This window comes from Zonotrichia leucophrys, chromosome 6 (genome assembly GCF_028769735.1).
Source record: "Zonotrichia leucophrys gambelii isolate GWCS_2022_RI chromosome 6, RI_Zleu_2.0, whole genome shotgun sequence".
In the NCBI taxonomy this organism is placed as follows: domain Eukaryota; kingdom Metazoa; phylum Chordata; class Aves; order Passeriformes; family Passerellidae; genus Zonotrichia; species Zonotrichia leucophrys.
Window position 1 is genome coordinate 9,456,356 of NC_088176.1, and position 17,790 is coordinate 9,474,145.

Consider the following 17,790-nt stretch of genomic DNA (forward strand, 5'->3'; position numbering starts at 1 on the left):
TTTCAATATGAACAGAGTTGTGTATGAGATTAAAATGCACAACCATAAGAATTGCTTCACTGCCCATTGTCCCTTGCTGGGGAGGAACAAATTGAATAATCCAATGGCATATGTTAGTCACACTGCTTCACACACTGCTGGAATGTTTTCAAATGCTCTGGTGCCTTCAATTAGGAACTCCGTAGAAATGATTTTTTTGGACAGAACTGTGACATGTAAAATTAAGTATGAATTACATCAAGCCAAGCAAATGTGACAGCAATTAGAATAAACGTGTGCCAGCCTTCCCCAAATGTATGTGTTCTGTGGAATGCTTTCATCCAGCTAAACTGCAGATGACTGGCTAAGGTGTGCTTTGATTTTTGAGAGAAGTGCTGTTCATATTATCTGAGTGCCATAATTTTGAAGTGGCTTTTTTAGGGATAATGCACACTCTCCCTTCACACAAATGGCCCATGTAATACTCTTAAATGGTCTTGCTGAAATTGGGCTGAGTGCTGACAACTGACAAGATGAATAGGAGTGTCTGAGACTGGTCAAAATCTGCAAGCAGCTTTGTGAGAAAAAAAAATTCCAATTTCAAAGTTCTTTCCCTTTTGAAGGATTTGTACCTATTTCACTTTAAAAAAATTAACTGACCATTCTTCTTGCTTTCATGAATGCTTTACATAATGGTTAAAGGGCATTCTCCAACAATGCCTATAGTATCAAATTAGGTACTTAATTTAAAAGATTTCTTTTATTTCTTTCTTGTCAGATGTAATTTCTACATTCTGACTAAAAAAAAAAGAAAAAATAAAAAAAGAAAAATACCCAAACCCATCCTTTCACTTCAAAACTCTCCAACCAGCATTATGACATCTTGAAAATCTCTCATCTGCTGCAGGGGAATTAGGATCAGGACCGGCATTTTTACACTTGATTTCCTCAATATGCCACAGTAAAGCACTTGTTATCCTTACCAAAACCGGAAGGTGGCAAGCACTCTTAAAGTATGAGCTGGACTGAAACAAGACAGGCTCCCTTCCCAGAAACCTCAGCCACCATTGTCCTCTTCTCAGCCATGGCTTTCCCAGCCAGAAATTTGTGGTTTACAGCACCCAGTAAATCACAGCAGGACAGGACTAAAAAAGAAAGTGTGGAAGAGTTTTAAATGTGTCTTCTTTGTTTTAATTTAGGCAAAGAACACTGAGACTGAAGTAGAAAATAATTGCCTAGAAAATAAAGCTGACTGGAAAAAGAATGAAATTTCCACCCCATAGCAGCCCTGGCCAAGTCAGGGTTCAGAGAGGTTGGGCTGGCTGCCAAGTGTGGCCACAGAGGAGCCACAGAGCACCTGGAGCTAAACCTGCCCCCCAGCCTGTACACAAAGGCAGATTAATGTTACAAAATACTAAATAATGCTTTGCATGGATTTTCCCAGAAAGGAACTAACCCCAAATCTTACTTAATGATTTCCACTGTTTCTCAGCAAAAGCTTCATGCTTTGTCTGCTAATCTGTCAGACTTGGAAAATGGAGCAATTTGTGTGTGAAAACAACAATAGTGGGATGCTAATGTGTTCTGGGGTGCTGAGTTGGAGGCATTGGTAGGAAATTGCCTCCCCTGCATGTTCTTTTCAAGCATTTTAGTTAAATGCAACTTAGCTGGGGGAAGAGGTCAGCCAGGGCATACTAGAGAGGAGTGTCTGAATGGGGAATTAATACACCTAGATAAGTCTGTTATGCAAGGAATCCAATACACTCTCCAGTTCAGAATTGCTCACGTCATTACTTAATTTTAGCACTTGGCCTGAAGACTTCATGTCGGTGGGATTACTTTCCTGACAGCCTTTTTAAAAAAACATAATATTTAATGTATTGGTGGATAAGAAGGATTTTGAATAAAGGACGTAATTTCTGAGCTTCTTCCTCAAATCCTGAAGGTCTTAAAGCATGAGGAAGCAACAAAGCCTCAAGATGCCCATGAGAGCTGACAGGAGCTGATGGCTTGAAAGCAGTGAGGATACAATCCTCACTGACATTAATCCTGAGCTGGGAGCAAGAGACAGCTGCTGACAATGTTCCTGTCTTTAATTAAACATTGCCACAGCACAGGTGGCTGCAGTGCTGAGGAATCAAATCCATCCATAGCAGCCCATGACAGGTACTTGGTAAAGGTGATCTTTGCTTCTCCCACTTCCCCATGAAAACATGAGCCAAAAGAAGGTGCCAGAGAGCAGGGGAGACAGCACCACCATCCTCATGGTAGTTCTTCTATCCTAAGCTTTCTCTTTCTCTTGACCACATTAAATACTGGGGGAAAGGTGTTGTTTGGGGTTTTTCAAAGGTAGTACAATAAAGATACAAATTCCATCACAGCAGACTGAATGGATTTAAGAAAGGCCAGTGATTCCTTATGCATTCAAGCTGTACTCAGAACTCACACAGAACCCCATGTGGTATTTGCCATGCCTGGGGAAGGCCCATCTTGTACCTGTAACCACCAAACATGTCCAGAAATAAATTCTGCCCCATCTCACCTGCATGTTTCACATGAAAGTGCCTCACTGCAAGTGGCTGCATAACCCTGGGCACCTTCTGCTCACAGCTCTGCCCTGGAGCAGAATAATGACAGAATATTTCACCCCTCATCCTCAGTCACCTTGCCCCAAACTGCAAGCCCAGGGCTGTTTGCACTGGAGACCCCAGGATCCCCAGGGAAAACCCCTGTGTCCCTCAGACAAGTCCCTGGTCCTGCTGCTCCCTGCAAAATTCACAGTGACCTACTGAGCTGGTAACAAATCCTCCAGCAGCAGAGGGAATGGGGAGGGAAAACATCTGAGATAAAGCCAGGCATAAAGAGCAGGCACAGAGGAAAGCTGGTGCACAGAGGACTTTGAGGCAAATAGGTTGTAATTAGAGTAGCATTCAGCCCTTTGGATATTTGCTGAATACTGAGTCAGATATAACAAGGCATTTCCTTGCCAGCCATCACATACATTAAACATTGCACAGAATGGAGAAAGATCCTGTGGAAATCCTGAGCAGAAGAGATCTAAATCAGAGTTTAAAAGGTCAGCTGTATCTTTCACCCTCCTTACAAGTATCCAGCAGGGCAGAAGAATGTTATTGTCCAGTCACTGTAGTTTCTGCACACTTCTGCCAGCTCATCTTGTTATTCCGTTTTTAAGAGGGGTCACTGCAAAATAGCACATGTGAGTAAGTGCTGCCTTCTGAGTTGGACTAAAAGTAAGGACCAGAAATACAAGAAACAGCAAGGAGCTATTTAAATTAGACCTGTAAGTGACAGGTCCTGCAAACATGAAGCTGAAAAGTGAAATCTGCAATGGCTTCCTGATGGCTTTAGGGAACAATATCCTACTTTTTCTTCTGGCAGTGATATCCATTGTGGTCCTACAAAAATGGACTAATACTCACTTGCTGGTCCCTTTATTTTAGAAGTGTGTGTCACACAGCTCAGTGCTCTGGGGGTACCAGACAAAGCAACCCTGGCCAAGCAAAGGACACTAACTTTTCCTTTGGAGGGGTGATAAGGCACTGGCAATGCACTGGAGAACTTGTCCATGTTATTGGGGAGCTTGCTGTTTAGAAGAATGAAGCAGAACTGTACATCCAATACCAGACTTGGGTGACCTAGGCAAACCCTCTCAGATGAATAGAAATTTTTGCCTAAAAATGGATCTCTAGAGCAGCTGAAGGTGTTTGACTGAATGTGTCATATGGCATAATTTGGGGGCGAGGAAGAGGCAGGAAAGAACTGGCAGGGACATGATAACATCTTATGTCAGCTTTCTCAAACTGGAGCTTTTCTGGGTTATTTCTTTGCCATCTAAATGGTAATTTTACCCTATGAAAAATGAAGCTAGATTTTGATATTAAAATAACTGTTAAAAATGTGAAAAGATAGTAAGTTCACCCACATTAAAAATACATATATGCACGTTTTCTCTCCTTTACTCCATTTCTCTAAATTCTTCCAGATCAGCACAAACAAAATTCCTCCCCACACCCTGCAGTTCATTCTTTACAAGAGCTCTACTTATGTAGCCAATGTTTATGCTTAAACATTAAAGATACATCTGTCTCTTTTTCCAACTGTTAGTATTGTGTAATATTCATACTTTCAGGCATCTTGCACTTTTGATTTTTCAAAGAATAAAGAGATATCTGTTATTAGGTTATGAAGTCAAACCCAGTCCATCTAGACCTCTGTGAAAGCTGACTGTATTCCACCCTGGACTATTGTGTTCTATTGAAAACCATAAACTTTGTTTGATACTTTCAAATAAGAGATTGCAAAGTAAAAGAAAGAGGAGAGGAATATAAACCTTAATGTGCATAAAAATGTGACAGGGAAGAAATAAAATGGAAATTCACACCCAGGTGGCCTCTCCTTCTCTGTATCCCAGTCTGGAACCACCCCTGACTTTGGCAGCTGTTCAGTGGATTGCAGCTGAAGATGCTCCTGTGAACCTGTGGGAATCAAACCTGCCAAGTTTCTCATAGCTCTGCTTGATCCACTCTCATCTTTATTTAATGCTCTTTCCCCCATCTGTGGCTTGGTGCAGCTCTCCTCTGTAATTGTCATTAAGATTCTGTCATTAAGAAGTGTTGTGTAGGCAGGAGAAGAGCAAACCTCCCCAGCTCCCTGTCACCCTGGTGAGATGTGAGATCTGGGCTGGAGAGGAGTCACAAGCAGACAGTCAGAGTGGCCTGAGATCCTGCTGAGAAGGGAAGGACTGCAGCAGAGGAGGCAGTCGCTTCTCATTTCTAGTTCTTGCCCCGAGAGAAGGCACAATTCAAACACTGCACTGAGAAGTCAATGGGAGCTATTGAGTTTCCAAGTCCCAATGAAATCCTGAGGTACAATAGAGCAGCCTTTCTGTCAGGGAGCTTTCCAGATCAAAGGTGCCCAAAGCCATGGTCTCTCCAGGCTCTGGGCCCAAGCTTCCCCACACCAGCCCATCTCACTTTGGAAAATCTGTGCAATCTCTCATTGTAATACCAGCTTACTGCTGGAACTGGTGCTCAGGCAGAATCAATATTGCATTGAGTACTCATTAACTTTTGGGTGAAATGCGCATGCTTCTGGCTCCAGTGAGAAAATGGCAGCTATTTCCCTGTTCTACAGCTGTCCCCATTTGTCCCTACATTATCAAGCCTGACCCTGGAAGTTGGACTTCATTACAGCAACAATCCCCAGTCCAGGGGGAAATGAACTAAAAAAAGGATTTATTTCCTTTTTCAACAGTAAACAAGCAAACAACAATAAAATGCATGTTGGCAACATAATTGAAAGAAACTCATCACTTTTAATGAAACTTAAAATGATTGTATTCTAAGCAAGTTAATTATATCACTGTATTATTGTTGCCTGACAGATTAATTTCATTTGTAGTCAGTGGGGAGGTAACCCACACTAGAAGCCTATTCCAAAGCTTTTCATTGATTTTTAATGGTATTTGAGTTGGATCGTTGGCCAGTTTTGACTTTATGCCTCTGTAGTGCTGAGCTATGAAAGAAACACAGGGGTTAGTCTAATGTCTGGTGTATTTTTTCCAGAAGAAAAATGATTTGCAGTGGGGGGTAATAATATTGCAAACTGAACTAATTCCTCTCCTGACAAGTCCAAAATGTAATTTTACTAATAAGAGGTGTAATAATGACTTGATGAAATAAGTTTCCATAGGAAAAAGTGGTTTTCCTTCTTGCTTTTAATGCTCTCATTTGCCAAAGGTCATTTCTACCCTATTTTTTCCACTTAAAAATCATTATAAAATCTTTGACAGAATAGTTAAGAGTAGGACCTTCTAAGATAAGTGCTGCTTTTCACTTTTAAAGTAGCATTCCCTGCACTGGTGTTACGTAAAAGTGATGATGTTACTTTCAAAAGAAAGTTTTTGTCCATTAATTTCTGATGATTTTTCAGCTTTTTTACCTGTTCGGGAATTGTTCTACAATTTAAAAATGTAGAAAAATTTCAACTTTTTCATTTTTTTCCCCCAAGGAAAAAAATCAGCCCTGCTTTCTACAGAAAAAGTTGGAATGGAGATCTTTTTTTCTCAAATATTTTTTGGGAAACTTTTTCTTCTTTGCTGGGTATTAGATGCAAACTTTCTCAGCTTCTTCTAATGGAACAATTTTTTCATGGTCCTCATGATGTCTGTAATCCAGAGTGTAGTCTTGAGTCAGCCAGCTGCATCTGCATCTTCCTGGATATATTTTCAGTTCTTCAGTTGCTCAGCAAGACCTGAGATGTTTTCAGAGTAAATCAGTGCTGTTTAACTCACAGGGGTTTACACAAAATTTGCTTTGAGTCATAGCTGAGACCTGTACATCCAGAACCACCTCCTATGAAAGTATGTGAAGTAGGAATGAACACCAGAGAGAAAATTGTCCATATACTGAGGTGGGATTTGCAGAAGAGCTGATCTCAGATAGCCAAAACAGTAAAAGTGTTTTTCAAATTCCATTGAGGATTTCTTTCAGGCATGGGAATTTTTCTGACCAACTTTCCTTTTCATGGCAAGTGTAAAAAGCAGAAAGTTTCCTGTTTGTGTTCATGTAGTTGTTGAAAGTGTAAAAAAGTAAAATTCTGCAGTTCCTGTAACAATGGGCGATGGCTTATGGAGCTGATCCTCTGGTGTAAACCCTTGGAATTTTAGGCTGCAGCCTCAAAATCATCTGTTTGACTCAGTGGGTGTTTAGAAAAAGTAATGCCAAATATCACACAGCTTAAATGTTCACTGACTCAATATGTTCACTGATGCACAGGCTAAATAAGGTTTAAAGTTCTCTGTGCTGCCATAAAAAGTTCTGTCTTATTGTTTCCATTCAAACTTTCTATTCCACCTCTATCCTGCCCTGTCCCAGAAGTGGCTGCAACTCAGGAACAGGTATTTAAGTGCAAAATACACAGCTACAAGGGATATCTTCTTACTGGGATTTCAAATCCATCCATTTCACACTTTGGTCTGATATTTTTATCTTATGCTGAAGAGAGTCAGAGTTGAATCCACTTATTGTTGCAAGGTGTAGCTCAGAGAGAGAGGAGTATCTGCTTTCTGGTGCTGGATCTGCTGGAAGAGAAGTGAATGGGTACTTCAGGAGGGTGAGAAATTCAGAGGCAGACTCGTCTGTAGATTGACAGGCACAAAAACACCCTGGAGGTGTTAAGAGACATCTGACTCTGGTGCTTTGTGATGGGCTTTGGGGGTTACAGTGGCAGTGCTGGACTTGATGACCTTAAAAGATCTCTTCCAAGCTTGATGTTTCTCTGATTCTGTGGAGAGGTGAAATGGAATAATCCATTTAAAGGAATTCTGTTCAGCTTCTGATGGGGCCAGGAAGGTTCTGCAGGCTCTGTGAGATAAGGGCCTGGGAGCACCTCAACCCAAGCCAGCTCCCACAGCCCGTGGGCTCTGGAGAAGCAGAAAAGTCACCAGTGTTGACTGAGAGCCACCGGGCTGTGTGTCGTGCACGAGCTGTGAGCAGAGTCCTCCCTGTGGCTAAAACCCCCAATTCCCATGGGATCACCATGCTGCCCATGGTTTAATCCCCCAGCCTGGCAGCCACAGGAGCTCTGAGGCAGTCAGATAGCAGGGGAGAGTCACAGTGAACTGTGCAGCAGCTCCTCTAGAACATATTCATTCTCTTATCCATCTTGCTCATAAGACGTGGCTAATTGTTCACATGGGAGCAGAGAAAATGTGTTAGTTTATAGCATTTATCAGGTTCTCTCATGTGTTCCATATTCAACACTTTTTATGTTTGAACTCGCCCTCACCTGGGTAATTTCACAGGATTTCAATGCTTTTATGATGGTGTAGAGCAGTTTGACATAAAAAGGATTACACCAGTTTGGTGCCTAGTCTGGAAATGAGATGGATGTGGGGAAGGAGGTGCTGCAGGAGAGAGGTCTGTTAAATCTTGTGTGGCACATGAAAGGTTTGCCTCCAGCAAAACACAGACTATGAGGTGTTTATAGTTTTTTAACAGGAAGTTGGTTTAAAACAAAGCAAAAATATACTTCACACAATGCAGAGTTATGGATGGCTGTGCTGCAGGATAAGCTTTAGTGGGTGTTAAAATTTTATTACTTCAAACTGGAGAAAAGCATGGAAGAAATATAACATCCCTGTTAGGTTATGGTCATTCCCTCCCACCCCACAAATATGCATTAAAGACTTCTGAAAGTTGGAAAAGCAGCCTTTCCAAAGGTGTGGAAATACACATTTGCCTTTCTATTATACATTTCCACAAAACAGGTTCCTGGGTGGAGGAAAGTTGCCTTTACCTTGCAGGAGTTTATGTTCTATATTTATTGAGCATTGCAAGCTTGAAATTTTTAGAGAAATTTACTTCTATAAATCAAGTTGTAAAACTAGATTCTCGGCAAACATATGGCATTCATTGTTAATGTTAATTTGCCAAAATCCAATAGCTCTCTCTCCAATGTCAACCATTATTTTCAGTTAACAAATGTGATATCAGCAAATTTGATGGCATTTTAGTGTGTTTTCTTTTAAGACAAAGCTAAGTGGAAAATTGCTTAATGATTCAAATTGTAACAAATTTTAACTAAAAAAATTATTTTATAGTGCTTCTTAAAGTATTTGATGCATTATCACTTGCCAGGACCATGCCATACAGGCAGAAAAAGCAAGACACCATATTTTATTACTCTTTTAATCCAAGGCAAAAGAGAGCACTACTTGAAAATCTATCTTTCTTGTTCCTTCCAGTACCTGCTTCATTATGGGCACAGGTTAACTTTTGTTTATTGGATCTTTTTGGAAAGTCTCTTGCCCCATTATTTTAAAGTGCCCAGAAGGAAGACTAACTTGACTTTCCATACATTACAGTCCTTCTCCCTCCTTACCTTGAATCAAATGGATGAACTAATGAGTTCATCCTATGCTGCAGTATTCTGAGAGAAAGCAGGTAGTTGACCAAAACCACCAAAAAGTGCACTGCAAAGTATGAAAATGGCTGTGATGCCCCAAGTAATCTGCAGTCAAAATGGGGCATAGATTTCACTTAGACACTCAGAAGTAAGGTGACTCTCTAGCCAGCTGTCTGCAGGTTGGATATCTAGCCTGGTTTTGTCCCTGACTACCTCTATTGTCCACAGAAAGAGAAACCTCTGAAAAGTCAAGAAAATTGTCCTCTGGGAGTTTTTTTCCATTTGATTATGATATATGTGTATAATATCTTGCCCACCATTCCATGTTGGAGCAGATGTCCAGGTTGTAGGTAACCCGCAAGAAGCAAGTACCCAAAGGGAGCATTAGAAACAAAGAACTCTAAGGATAACCAGTGAAAAATCCCTGACTTTCAGGGACTTCGCCTTTGTCAGCCACTGTCACTTACCACTGTGCTGTGGTGGTGGTGCTTGAAAACTGTGGCAACCCAGGGCTGATCAGGAAGGGATTTCTGTCCCCAGGAAATATTAGCAACATCTCTGCTGTGCTGAGCAGCACAGGACCAGTGGCACAAACACAGAGATCTCTGGTTCAGAACAGAGGAAGGAAGTGGAACACACTGATATCAGCACAGCCACTACATGCTGCATTTTCTAAGGCAGAATCAGTGCTGGATGAAGCAGCAATTGTTGAACTCAACAATTTCTGAGAATGCTTAATCCATATACTTATTAAAAAGACTTAAACTCTTAAAGTCAGCCTTTTACTATGTTTTGAGAACTCTCCCTTTTTAGATTGTAAAGTCACTGCTGCAGTAACTTTATTTGATTCTGTTATCTACAACTGTTTGAATATTTAGATGCCTGATGTCCAGCATTCTGAGGCCGAGTACCCATGTGACCTGCTTCTAATAGTCATGTAATCAAATGAATTTTTTAGCCCTGTTTGTGATTTCAAAACTTGGCAGAGTGGCCTCAGCCTACAAGAGAAATGAGCTGCTTGTTTGCAAGGCACTTATCTTTTTGCTGCATTCACTTGGAAAATCCTGTGTCACTCAAAATTGTCAATCCCTGTGGACAAGCTCTCCACAGTCATTCACACTCACTAACCTTTCCCTGCTCGTGGGAATGGTTCCAGCTATGCTTTATGAGCAGTAGTTTTTCATCCTTGATCTGAGTTGTCCAAGGAGATTTCTGTTTTCATAATCTTCCTCCTGCATTGTGTTTTTGAGGCAGAAGGGGAGGCAAGGAGGGAACAATGACTGTTGAGTAACGGGTGGAGAGGCAACAAAACCTCTGGGAGCCACTGTACCCAAGGAGGAGATACCACTCTTTATGTTCAGGAAAAGATAAGGAATTTTATCACATACTTTCTCTAGTAGTGTTTGCATTTTGGGACAGATCCTTCTCTACTGTGACTTGACCTGTTTAAAACACAGACAGTTGTGGTCTGAAAAGAGTGGGATGTGCTTGTCTCCTTTACTACTTTCCTAAAGGAAAATTGCTTCCCTTTTCAGAATCAAACCCTAAGAAAGAGCCTGGGAAAATGAACCTGGGATAGAAAAACAGAGCAGCAGGCTAGAAAGATATAAATCCATTGTAAAAAGTCATTTCTAGTTAGGAAAAAGTGACTTACAAGACCAATTTGAGAATATATCTGTCATGAGCCAGATAAGATGAGCCAAGAGTCCTAAATCTGTCTATCCCTCCTTCCTTTGGCTGTTAGCAAAGGAAAAGAAATTTTGTGCACAGCAGGAGAATATGCTGCTGAGCTGATCAATGTGTGTGCAGAGGGAGCAGCAGATGACAAGGATGGGGTTGGCAGGATGTCACCAGATTGTTTGATTAGCAATGGGGTGGCTCAAAACTCCCCATCCTACCAGGGACTTGGCACAGGACTCAGTCCCCAAGTTGTTGTTCTCAGCAATACTGTTTGGGAAATGGCTCTGCTTCTCTGAAAACAGGAAGGGAATTAACAAAAACAAAAACAAGGATGAGAAGGAAAGGCTACAAGACTTTATCTAGAAATATTACACTCTGGCCCTTCCTTCTTGTAATACCATACAAACTTCAGATGAAATGAGATATTTGAGATGGGGTAAACATTGGATTGTTTGAAATTAAATCTAGAAGGAGTAATATGAGGGAGCATTGATGAGTGGGTACTTTCTTTCCCCTACCATCAATATCCATCTTATTGCTTTTCTCTCTGTGTTAGTTTAGAACAAACAGCCACAGAAATGAAAAAAAAATATATGTGATGGTTATTTAAGGTTTTGGGTTAGAGTTTTTTTTCTGTGGAAGAAATGTTAATGAAAGCAACAGCACTATCTTCTGATGCACCAAATTTGCATCTGCTCTGGTGAAGCTAAGGAAAAAAAACTGATTTTAGCCATGTGTATACAGGGCTGTAGAGAAAGTTCCAAACACCAAAGCTACCCAGAGAACAATCTTGAATTACAAAATAACCACCTAGATATCTTATAAACAAGATACACATTGATCTTAATTTTATATATTTAGTATAACACATAATCAGCTGACATAAATTTGGATATCTCTGTTAAAGTCAACAGTATAAAACAAGTTTTTATCACGTGGCATCTAATCTAGAGCATACACAAGACATATATAAAAATCCTCTGGGTATATGGAGAAATATTCTGATACAGCCAGAAGTCTATAATGGGATTTCCTATGCCTGGATACTTCTTTCCAAACTCCACATGTAACTATGCTCCTGTCAGCTTTCCAGCATGTTCAGATGGAGAGAGCATTTCTTTCTAACATGTCAGTTCTCTGACTAACCTGTCACAACAACCCATGATACCATTCTCTGACAGCTCACCACTGCTTCACACAAGATATGAGGGCTTTCCTTCAGTCACAAGTTGGATTCATATTCCATAACAAGAGTGGGTGGGAGGTACGTGTAGGTATAGATAGAAGTGTACATGTATTTAAATAGACACACAAATCCAAAAGCATCTGCCTGTGGATAGTTAGAATTACAAATAGAAAAAAGTAAATATTGGCAAGTTGCACATTTCTCCTAAGCTGAGCATCCATTGTTTTCTAACTTTGTGGAAGACTTTGTAGTCCATGACTACCTAAGTGTGTGCACCACCAGTGGAGTAACACCATTGCTGAGAAATCAACTCCTTGCCTGAAGAAACTTTGCACTTGTTCTAGAGAGAGCTGTCTCCAGTTTCAGTCACACTCATTAATTTACTTTATGATTTTCAAATGACTCATATTCCTTTCAGTAAAACGGGCTAAAGAACATAACACCAAATCCCCAAATAGGTACTTTTTTTTTTTTTTTTTTCTCCAAGTCCCTCTGGAAAGTCTGGATGGAAATACAAGAACTGTTCAAAATATTGTCATCTTTTCATAGAAATGAGGGTTCTCTGTTCTGCACCACACACTCAGACCTGTCAAGCGATTGCTGGATTTTCCTGATGATCGAACTCATTTCTATCATATTTGCATAGTTTAAATTCACAAGACCATGACCTTAGCCTGCAGATACCTACTGACAGTGATGCCCACTCTCAGTTGTTTCCACTAGAAACAGTTTCCATCTAGTTATTTCCACTAGAGGAGTGTGACTGATTTGTCAGAATGGTGGAGCTGTGAAAACTCATGGGGGAAAAAAAAGACAAATTAAAATCCAAAATATAACTTTTAAAGTTAACTTTTGTTAAAAAGGAAAAGTTGCCTGCTTCTTGCAAAGCACAGCTGTTAACTCTCCTGCTGTTGGTTTTCTCAAAGGGCTGGCAATGAATTCAGCACAATCTAAACTAAACTCTCTGGGGTTTAGCCACCCTCTGGAGCTAGGGACAGTCACAGTGCTGTGGTGCCTTAGTCTATTAAATGATAAATTAAACTCTCCAATATATCAATTGGCGCATTCACAGTTACACAGCTCCCTCCGCTGTGAACACAGAGCCACAGAGACTGAGCCCCCAGCCCTTTCCCTGGAACATGAGAAGCACTTTTGCTGTTTCCCTGCAGTGCTCCACAGACCCACAAAATCAAATCTTATGTTCTCCGTGGTTAAAAAATACCCAATGCTCCCCATCAGCCTGCAGAGAGTGCAATATCTTCCTTTTGGGTGCTCATGGACAACAAAGCTACATCTCCCTGCCTGCAGAAGGAACAGACAGCACTGTGCTTGCAAACAGCAGGGAAAATTTTAGTGACTTGGGAGAGACCACATCCCCCATACAAAGAAAAACAAACAATCCACATTTCCCATGGTCCTATTTCTTTCCCCTTCTTACATTTCCAAATGAAAACAGTCCCTCCTGCTCTCTGTGGAGGAATCTTTCCTCACTGGCAGATAAACCTTGAGTTGGAAGTGAAAGCAAGCAGGTCCCTGAAAAGCTTTTCTGTATGACTGAGAACATCAGGGTCCCCAACTCGTGTCTTACTAGCTGAAGCTAATCTTGGGTCTTCCAGGTGTAGAAAAGCAGCTGAGAAACTAAGTTGTGTACAAAAAGGGTTTAAAATGTATTTCTGACTTTTCCATTTATTTAAGGTACAGTCTCAAAATCTTTCCTGTGTTTCTGGGCAACCTCTTCAATCCTTGTAATCCCAGGGAGTGCCTCTTAGGCAACCTCCCCCCTCCCTGGCCTATTTCTATCAGTGATTGCACTGAAGACTTCACTGTATTTGTGGCTGTTGAATCATTCATCACCCAGCAGCCTGGGAAATGCCACTGCTCTCTAGCTCTGGCCACTACTGACTAAAGTCTGCCTGAAATGAGGAATGGGTCACTGTGAACTGCCTGAGATTCCTGCATTTACAGGCACATCAAATTCAGAAACCTCTTTTACTTTGTGACCCATTGACATCAGTTGAGAGATCTGATCTCAGTGGGTTTTAAATCACACTCTGTAGTTGGGACTTCCAGAGCAGCCTGTGGGATTCAGGCACATATCTCCCATTTCAATCAGAGTGTGTTAAAGCAAATGGAAGATCCATGTCTGAAATCTCCCAGAGTGGTTTGAAAACCAAACTACTGTGCAAGATGTACAGCTTTCTCCATAAAAAATAGCTTCCAGCTCTTGCTTTGATAAGAGTAATGGAATTGTGTGAAAAGATCCACACTGAGGCCTGGACCTCTCATCCTTCAGTAAAATAGGGAGAAATATGCTGGAGTGCTTTCTTCACACTGTTAAACCCTCCCCAGTTCAAAGCCATTTAGAAGAGCAATTGGATTGCTCTGGATCTGCAGGACAGTCCTGACAGATGGGGGTTCAGCCCTGCACAGATAAAGTTTCCATTCCAATTGTAGGAATTCCTGCTTGTCCCAGGCTCTCTGGGAGGTTAAATCACAGCAGGTTTGTCAGGGGAAGGATGATATGGAGCAAGGAGCAGACATGGCCAAATGCATTTTCTGTCATTTAAGACCCAGCAACAAGGAACTCTGGTTTTCTTAAGGAAAATAAAAGAAAATTAAAAGACAGCTAAGACACAGGGCTTGGCAAGGACATGGTTCTGTACAGCTCAGAAAAGCTGTCTTCATTTTCTGAAAGATGGTAAGAAACACCTTCCTATAGCCCACAACAACAGTGTGCTTATTATTCAGCCAGCCTTTCCTAATTGCATTATTACCTTGCAGCAGGGCAGGACAAGGCAACATCATTAAGTGAAGCTCCTCCATTTTAGCAGCCCACTGCCTTCACACCTGAGAAGAGCACATTCATTTACACACTACCCATGCAGCTTAGATCACCATCCACTCACACACCACAGTCATTTCCCTTCATTTCTTGCATTTTAGGAGTTCTGATAATAGGTGATGTTCTGTGACAATGCCAAAGAGTAATTGCATTTTAATTGCTATTTCATGATGGCAGAGATAGTTCAAACCTCAGGTTAATTCCAGGTGTCAGGTGGAGAAAGCTGGAGATTGTCAGCTCAGCATTTCCAAACTTACTGCAAGACTCAGACTGGGCAAATGTTAAGCAGAGTCCAGAGATCTGCCCATAATTAATTTTTTTAATGCATGATAAATCAACTCAAATGGAAAACCACTGTAAAGTAAAATTCAATCAAGATGATGTCAGAGTAACTTTTGCTCTGCTGAGATGTTACAAACTGTGCAAGGCAATTTCTGAAACAGATAATGAGCATTTGAAGAAGAGTGGTTAATCACACTTAAGATAACAACCTCAAGGAGCCAGCTGTCAGCAAAATGATGGATTCAGCTTCTATCCTATGTTTACCTGTAGAAAACTCTGCTGAGAATAAGTAGGATGCTCACAGCTCTCTCTAGACAGAAAACTCATGATAACAGAGAATTTGAATAGACTTGAATATTGATTTTCATGAAAAGCGAACTAGTCATACTTCTTTTTATTTTTATCACATAGCTGAAAAGTTTAACTCATAAAGAAAGTAAATAAATTAATGTAAAATGTTGAATAATTTTATTTATTTTTATCAACTCTTTTTATCAATTTCTTTTTCTTTCTCTTTTTAATAAATTTAGTTTGCATTGAGAAAATGTTCATAAAGGCATTTCAAGCAGGAGTCACAGAGAAAACAGATGCTGTAACCTTTGAACAGAAGTGCAGAAACAGAAAAGGAATGCAAAGGGAGTTTGGAAACCAAAATTAGATTAGCCTGAGGGACTTAAGGGGTAAAAGTACCTCACATGGGACTCGTGTCTCCCTCCATATTTATGGTAGAGCTGGCACAGAGGAATGCATACAGCCACAGTGGCATTACCAATAAATCACTGGCAAAAAAATGTTCCGGAGTGACCTCTGAGGGCTCACATGCAGCACTGTAAGGCAAAACCCAAAATGAGAGCTGCATGCCCAGTGCCTGCAATGGCATAGAGGCCAAAATTTGGCCTGTTTTTTTCCATCCAAAAGATAAAGAAATTATTAGTATGTTTATTATTCAGTATACTGCTTATCTTCTTTGGATTTATAAAAGCAGCACTAAGCTACTATTCAGAGATCCATTAAAGAAAAAAATAAAACTACACCCACATTTTTACTGTCTTGTACCAAAGAAACAGAACATTTTTGAGACTTGGCACCAATCTCCATTTTGAAACAGCAAGTGGGATGCAGAATCGTACACAGCTGATCTGGATCTGCTCAGTGGTGTCAGCCATCAGCTGGTTTCTGTATACCCCTCCTATATTGTCCTCCTCATGCCTTCAAAGCTTCTTCAGTGCCTCACACGTGGATCACAGAATCATCAAATGCCTGGGTTGGAAGGGACCCTAAAGATCATCTCATTCCAGCCCCCTGCAGTGGGCAGGGACACCTTCCATGAAACCAGAGCCCCATCCAGCTCATGGATGATGGCACCACCATCCTTCCTCTTGCGCTTGAGGATGGTTATGGCACTGCTATGCCAAAAATAATCCACATGTGTTTTTCTTCTCCTCACCCAGCAGAATCCCAGTGGCAGAGGGAGGAAGCCAGCCCAGCCCTGTCACCAGGCCATCATGCATCAGTGCCATGCATCATCAAGTGGCAGTGTCACCCACACACGGAACAATGACAGCCCACAGAGGTGAGAGTCACTGTGCTCCTCTAGTGCTCTTGGAAGACACACTAACAATACAGGGGAGCAGATTTGTATGGAAATAGTTCTGGGAAAGTTTCTTCAGAGAACTAGATGTGGACCAAAAAGGATTGTGTGGCTTTTTTGTTTGGTATCATTTTGTTTGGCTTTTTAAACACTTGTTTTTCTGGTTTTGGGAGTGTTTGTGACAAAATTTATGATTTGCATTTCAGCTACTATCAATAAATCTGTGCTGGGCTCAGAAGTACTTCTAAAAACATCACAGATTTCTCATTAAACTCTTCCCCTTCTATGGAAGGCAGTGCACTTGCCTCTTCCAGACAGTCCCTCTGCTTTGTTGTTATGATAGCTTTGTGCCAGGCAACTTTCTTCAGCTAAAAGAAAAATATTCTCTACATCTTTTTCACTCACAAGGACAGGTCCACAGTCAGGAGCAAATCCATGGATGCCAAAACACAATGGAGAGACGTTGACACAAGCTGTGACTAATAATAAGAGACATTCACTGTTGGCTTAAGGCTGTGCTTTATTCAATGTTCCCTAAAACACTTTAAGACTGCCCTGGTTACTTCTAATTAGGAAAGTAAGCCTCATAAAAAATGTTCTTTATAGCAACCTATTCAGAGATTTTTATTTCTTAGAATATTGACATTTTGGGATGACATTTGTCTTTATAGGAGATGTTGGACATTATAAGAGGCATTTTAATCACGAAACAAAAAGTTAAATTCACAGTCACACAGTGCCAATACAGTCCATGGTGAGCTCCAGAGCTGTACTTTGAACATCTGTGATCCCAAGAAATTCACTTACTGTCTGTGCCTCATTTGTCTCCTACAGGGAAAAAATATTGATTGAGTAATTCTTGCCCACACAATTTGTTGTCTGATTTAAGAATAAGAGCATCTATTTTTAAGGTATGTATGCCAATCTATATTTACATATGTTTTTATCCAAAGTTTTTGTTCCTTTCCTGAGCTCTGCTCGTGCTCTGCTTTGACTGACTCATGCTGCTCACTCCCACGCCACATTTTGTCCATGCCTCACATCAGGACAGCACCTAAGAGATAACATTTCACTTAGTGATGGGGTAATGAAGCATGTGCTGATATCTGTGTGTCTGTATACATGTACACAAGTCAGGGTATGGTTCTCCTGAACCTGTGGCAGCTCTAGGCCAGATTGCTCAAAGCTGCAGTGCAAAGCAGTGGCAGATTGAAACAAAACCCCCAACGCTCCAGTCTGCCAGACCACTGCTCATTCTCCTGGGCTGTATTTTAGCCAAGTAAAATTAATTCTGCGGAACAC

The 17,790-nt window shown here is 40.9% G+C and overlaps 1 long non-coding RNA gene across 2 annotated transcripts in view; it reads left to right on the plus strand.

Moving 5' to 3' along the window:
* The window catches only part of LOC135449778 (uncharacterized), a 61,640-nt gene extending 44,241 nt beyond the window's left edge, over nt 1-17,399 (plus strand). Inside the window, exons 2-3 of one of the 2 annotated variants that reach the window (XR_010440834.1) lie at nt 16,349-16,470; nt 17,323-17,399. This is a non-coding gene — a long non-coding RNA (uncharacterized LOC135449778). The remainder of the gene's footprint in view (nt 1-16,348; nt 16,471-17,322) is intronic. The other variant, XR_010440835.1, reaches the window with a different exon arrangement.
* Nucleotides 17,400-17,790: the final 391 nt, after the last annotated feature.